Source organism: Mesoplodon densirostris, chromosome 6, assembly GCF_025265405.1.
Source record: "Mesoplodon densirostris isolate mMesDen1 chromosome 6, mMesDen1 primary haplotype, whole genome shotgun sequence".
In the NCBI taxonomy this organism is placed as follows: Eukaryota; Metazoa; Chordata; class Mammalia; order Artiodactyla; family Ziphiidae; genus Mesoplodon; species Mesoplodon densirostris.
In genome coordinates this window covers 20,988,681-20,995,713 of record NC_082666.1, presented here as the reverse complement: position 1 = coordinate 20,995,713, position 7,033 = coordinate 20,988,681, and positions in this window count along the sequence as shown.

Sequence of the window (7,033 nt, the reverse complement as noted above, 5' to 3'; positions counted from 1 at the left end):
TATTAGCAAAAGGAACTGGTTTGTGGACCAGTAAGTATCTAGCTGATACTCCCCAATTGCCCATCTCTCTTTTCCTTTATTCCTATATCTGCTGTGTCCAGTTTGGGAATCACCTAGGACATAACTGCAATACTGGAAATATTTGCAAATGTAGAGAATAATAATCTCCCCATCTCTATTTATAATAACTGTGTACCATCTATTGTTTAATGAAGAGGGTGGTAATTAGGGTCCTAATAGATAACAGATGGCACACAAAACTGTTACAAGGGTGTGAGTACAGCCCCATAGGAGGGATTGTGCAGGAATCTGGGGCTAGGAGAAGCTGAGCTGAGACAATCTCTATGTCCAAAGGGAAGAAGAGAGGGATCAGTTTTAGGACCCCAGCAGAAAAAGGACCCCTGTAGAATTGGTCTTCTTGAGAGGTACGGTAACCTTCAGTAAAAGGTCATAGTTAGCCCACTTGGAGGCTATCTAGCAGGGAGAAAGCCAGGGAAACAAATCCCCTGCCTTCACTTTCCTCCTCCCTCCCTCCCATCTCTCTGATGCTCTCCATGGCCCAGACCCAGTTAGAAGTCTCAGGGGCTGGGATCCTGTCAACCTCACCCTTCCAGTTCACCGGAGAAGGGTGGAGAGGGGACCTGGGAGGGCAAACAGAAGATAACCACCCAGGAGAGATCAGGATTCTCACCTGTAACATGACTGTGTAAGAATGTAGACTTGCCTGCTCCCAAAAGTTATGTTAATTATGTATATATGCATATATATATGTGTGTGTGTGTATATATATAACATAACTTTTTATGCACATTTTATTATGCCTATATATATATATACACATATATGCACATATATACATGTGTGTTTTCTTAAAATAATAGCACACAAGTTCTGTACAGTAAGTCCCCTACATACAAACCTTCAAGTTGTGAACTTTCAAAGATGCAAACATGCATTTGCATGTCCAATCACGTAAGTTCAAGTGTCTGGGGTAAATTGTCACGTGCATGCATCTTCTACAAGTGGTTGTGCTTTTGTGTAGTTTACAGAACTGTATAGAGGACAGTAGTACAGTATCTTTATTTCAAGCCCAGGATGTCCAGAAGCAAGCGTAAAAGCATAGGTAAAGTAGCTGGTACTACTGTACTTTTCAGAGTACTGTACTGTAAGATTAAAAAGGTTTTCTTTATTTTTTCTGTTTGTTTTCTATGTATTATTTGTTTGAAAAGTATTATAAACCTATTTCAGTACAGTACTATATAGCCGATTTGTTAGTTGGGTACCTAGGCTAACTTTGTTGGATTTACAAACAATTTGGACTTAAGGAACGCGTTCTCGGAATGGAACTTGTTTGTATGTAGGGGACTTATTGTTTAACTTTCTTACTTGAGATGCTTTACCAAACACTCTTTTTCTGTCCTTTTTTAAAATACTTTCTTAGTTATGGAAAATTTCAAACATACACATACATAATAAATCCCTGTATAACTTTCTTACTTGAAATGCTTTACCAAACACTCTTTTTCTGTCCTTTTTAAAAATACTTTCTTAGTTATGGAAAATTTCAAACACACACATACATAATAAATCCCTAGATGCCCATTATTTTGCTTTAGTACTTATCAATTCATGACCAATCTTGTTTCATCATGCTCGCATCCAATCTTCATAATCCTATGATTTTGAAATACATCCCATGTTTGGCTTTTGTTAGGCCAAAGGCATGTTAAAACTATTTTTTAAAATGAATCCCCTTTCTCAATCACAAATTAAGCATATATTTTTAAGAGCTGAATCATAGGCAGTAATTAATATATTTTAAAAGGTCAGTCAGCCTCTCTTAACCCTAGATTGTTTTAAAATAATAAATGATTGCAAAACACAATGAATAACATGATTTATATAACTGTTTACTGTGTTATAGTTTAAAAATACTGGCTTATACCTTTATTTTACCTCTTTTTCTTTTCATTGTTTGGTAGTTAACTAAATTCCTAAATGAAGATTTCTTCCGTTTTATTTATCCCCCACCCCTATATTGGGAACCTATCATGGGGTACCATTCAGTATATAGAACATTGTTCCCCTCTGATTTGTAATGTCCCATCTTCCATATATCAGATTTCAATACATGCATGGGCCTGTGTTGGGCACCTCTTTTTATTCTGTTGGTTTATTATTTTTTAAATCATTGTGCCAACATCATACTTTATAATATACTATGAAGTATCACTTTATAATAATTCTTCATATCTGGCGTTTGGAGTCTTCAGAAGTATCCTAGCCTTTCTTGGCCCCCTCTTCCATATAAATAGGTTCAGCTTGTCAAACTCCATGGGGAAAAAATCCTATTGGTATATGGCAGTTGATTTCTAAAATGATCTGAACTACAAAACATATTTGTTGAGAACTTTGAAAGTTTTCTAGAAGTTTATGAACTGAAGGCTTCATGAGGCTTAAGACAAGCAGGAATAAAATATGATTTTCTCTTTGTGCATGTGAAAGCTTGATTAAAAGAAAACGAATATATTTTTGTAATATTTGTGTGTCGAACATAGGATCCATATCTTTTTGTTTAATGTAGTTTTCTACTCACTTTAAGATCTTTCTTTGCAATATGGGCTCTCAGTGACTAAAAAGGCAAGGTTGAGAAGAAATGAGAAATGATTGACAGAATATCTCAAGAGCTCAATGGTCTCAAAAAATATGCACCATGGACCCAAGGGGCAATGCATAGAAGGAATATATTAATTGGCTGGTGATTTGAAGATATTAATGATGAAGACCATGGCTGCAATACAGCTGAGTCACCGGTCATTTAAAAATGTAGGATCTGAATGCTTAGGAATTGTATTAGTTATCTATTTGCTGAGTAACAAATTAGTGGCTTAAAACAACCCAGGTTTTATGGGTCAGGAGTCCAGGCACTGGGTCCTCTGCTTGGGGTCTCACCAGGCTCTGATAAACGTGTTGGGTGGACCACATTTTCATGTGGACATCAGCCTGGGGGGGAATGCATTTCCATGCTCATTCAGGTTGTTGGCAGAATTCATATCCTGGTTGCTTAAGACTGGGGTCCCCAGCTTTTTGCTGATTGTCACTGGAGGCCACCCCAGATCCTAGAGGCAATGCAGTTCCTCCCTGTGGGCTTCTTCAGTGTGGCTGCTTGCTTCAGCCAGCAAGGAGGGTCTCTGGCCTGTAGAAGGCCCAGTCCCTCTTTTATGAGCTTTCACCTGATTAAGGCCACACAGGCTAATCTCCTTTTTGATTTACCCTTTTGACTTGGGACCTTTATAACATCTGCCAAACCCCTTCACCTTTGCCATATTCAATTGTTTAGAAAAAAGTCACAGATCCTGTCTATGCTCAGAGGGAGGTGGTGATCATACAGGGTGTCAACACCAGGCGAACAGAGTCATAGGGCCACTCTAGAGGCTCTTTGCATAGGGCTAAAATAAAATGGCAGAAAAATTGTCATCTGTGGTCACAGTTCTGGCCACCTGGTTCTTTAAAAGTAAAGGGCGTTTCTGGGATGAGATCTGCAGAGGCAGAGGTGTTAGGGTGATGTGGGTCCAGCCCGTTTTGCCTTGTGTTTGTGAGAAGCAGAAGGAACACACATTGCCCTCCCCGAGCTTTCAGGGTATCTGTGCTGTAGGGCTTGGGAGCTTGCTGTGGGCTGTCTCCCCTTCAGAGGAGTAGATGTGGGGACGCAGACACGTGGCTCTGACGGGCAGGCAACACGGATCTCCTTGTAGTCAGCAGCCCAGGAAAGAGTTAAGCCTTGGCTTTTGTTCCTGAGCAAGGAGATTTTGATTAGATGCTTAATTGCTATTGGAACCTCGTGTGTAGGGTACACGCTTAGCGACCTGAGACAGTCAGAGACCGAATTTAGTACCTACTCTTAGGCCTGCTCCCAAGGACAAGAAGAAAAGGAGTTGTGAGGTACATTGTTGGCACAAACGCTGGGTGAACAATCACCTTCCTGGCCCAGCAGCAGTTTCCTGGTGCAGGTGATTTGTGCTGTACAGCTCCCTTCACCTTTCACCTTTCTGTGGCATTTGTGCTGTACAGCTCCCTTCACCTTTCTGGCCCCAGCCTGCAAAAAATTTCTGGCACAGCAGGGAATTAGTGCCTAATGGCAAGAGAAAAGGAAATTAGCATTTCCTAACAGCTAACCAAACACAAAAGCGTCCCCCAGCCTTGCATGGAACACCTCTGACCACCCATCCCTCTATGACCAAGCCCTGCACCTTACAATTTGTGCTTAATTATACAGGAAAAGAGAAATCTGTTTCTCTGGGAGAGCCTCTGAGAACCTGTTGGGGAAAGCTTTCAATTTTAATTACAGAAGAAATACTGGCTGAGGCAATGGTGAAAAGGAATTACCTTTCCTTTTCTTCTGATTTTGCAAAACAGCTGGCAGCAGACACTGGCACATAGAAGGTGTGTAGGAAATGTGTGTCCAATAAATGAATAAATATGTGAATGAAAAAAAAACTGTGAAACACTTACACAAGAATATTCTTTCAAAAGAATAATGAAAAATAATTTCATTCAATAAGAGTCATTCTTAGTTACTGATACATGACTTAGTAGTTCCCATTCAATTTAAAATGTTCCATTTTTTTCTGATACTTAACAAGTCATTAATTAAATGTTGCTCACTTTTAAGGCCAATCTGTGAGACATTATTTATCATGTCTACTCTAAAGTTCCAGCATCAACTCAGGTGGGGCTTCACCATGTACTGATCATGGGACCTTGGCCTCTCATTGCCTCAGTTTTCTCATTTGTAACATGGGTATAATAATAGGCTTATTTCATAGGCCTATGAGGAGGAAAACCTCATATATATTTGTGTGTGTCTATATATATGTATTTAAACAGTGTCTTAGAATAGTGTCTGGCACATGATAAGCATTATAGAGTATTGACTGCTGCTACTAGTACTGTTATTATGAGAAATAACTGTTGAGAATAATCCTTCATATACTGGTTTATTCCACTGAAGATAAAGGAAACTAATAGAATATTAGAAATCAGATTAAACACAGAAAGCCAGTAAAATATACCAAGACAGAAGATGATGAGAGTGTAAAAGCATAGAAGAAAAAAAACGGTTTTTGTTTTTCTTTTCCTTTTTTAAAGAAGGAAAGAGCCTAGAAATAGGACAAAAACTATTCATTGGCTATACTGACATGGAGATCGCTGGTGACCTCCATAAGTAAAATTTCAGGACAGTGGGCAAAGAGATTATGGTGAGAGAAGTCAGATGGATGTAAATTATAGAGTAAATGGGATGTGAGGGAATGGAAACAATATATGAAGATAACAATTTTGAAAAGTTCAGACATGAATTGGCTAAAGCAGATATGCAGGGATTAGGGGAGGAGGGAGGCTTTCATGTTGCACGTATAGTTTTTAACATTTTAAGTTGGAGTTACTAGTCTAGAATGAGGTTGAATTTTGGCAAGAATCGTTCATAAGGAGTAGATGGGCTGTAGAAAATGCAGTGCTGTGACGTACGTGAGAAGATGGGAGAAAATGAAATGCTATCTGTAGTGCACATGGCCTTTTACCTTTAACTCCTGTAGTAAAAGGGAATACAAAGATCGATGCAAATGCTAACGAATTAATGGATTTGGCAGTGGACTATTTACTGACTTCTGTGTTCTTAATGAGTTATGAAGCACCTCACCGGCTCAGAATGAAGGAAGTAGAGAGGATGGAGGAACATTTGAGGAGGGCAGGTAAAGCTTCTCAGAAAATAGTCCTTAAGGAGAATTAGAAAGAACGTACTGTAGGTCAGAGCAATATTTCCAGTCTTGAAAATCCATTTGAAGTTGGTGATTATTAATTTATTGGAATACCAATTTGCCCTGCCACATGATTTTTCTCCAGCTACCTGGATATAAGTTACACAGAGGCAGAAAAGAGTGAGAGATAACAATCGAGGGAAAATACAATTAGTATTTTTTTTTACCTTTTTCTACTTCCCCACTCCAACTCTGGGGAGCCTTCATGGACATGGCTGCCCTTGCAGCCTCCAGCAGCACTCTGTTATCAAAGAATTCAAAGAAATGGAACATAGGTTTCCAACTTATTAGTTTAGCAAAATCAAAAATTATATATAATGTCTTCTGTTGGCAAAGATTTTTGCAATATAATTTGGTTCCATCTTTTGACAAGTAATTTGGCAATGTCTAGCAAGATAAAAATGTTAATAGCTTTTTACACATTAATTCTAATTCTGGAAGCTTATGCCAGTAAATAATTTATAATCCAGAAAATTATTATATAAAGATGCTCATTGTCATGTCATTTGCAATAACAAAAAATTAGAAACACCTTTAATTGTTAACAGTAGGAAAACAGTTTAGGAAATTATATCCACTTAGTAGAAAATTACACAGTTACTATATAATAATTACAAGATGATGGAGCAAAATAGAATAATGCTTAATAAAGAAAGAATGAAGAAAGCTGACCTATAATTGTGTCTTCCTTATGACAGTAATTATGTAAACATATAAATATTTATTAAAACTTAAAATCAGGGGCTTCCCTGGTGGCGCAGTGGTTGAGAGTCCGCCTGCCGATGCAGGGGATACGGGTTCGTGCCCCGGTCTGGGAAGATCCCACATGCCGCGGAGCGGCTGGGCCCGTGAGCCATGGCCGCTGGGCCTGTGCGTCCGGAGCCTGTGCTCCGCAATGGGGGAGGCCACAACAGTGAGAGGCCCGCGTACAGCAAAAAAAAAAAAAAAAAAACTTAAAATCAAAATAAGGTTTTAAAAGCTCTGTACCAGTAATGGGGATTTTATGTTTGTTTCAAAATATTTTTAACATAACTCTTATAATTTTGTTTTTTCTACTCCCTTTCTTAAGAATTTCTTATTATTACTTCATTTTTCATTTCATAGTTTCAAATAAAGTCAGCAATTTTATCATCAGAAGATTAGACTTATTTGACAGTTCATAATTCCAAGTTATTTGGTATAAAAAGACCATATACACTTGCAGGTGCTTTCAAAAT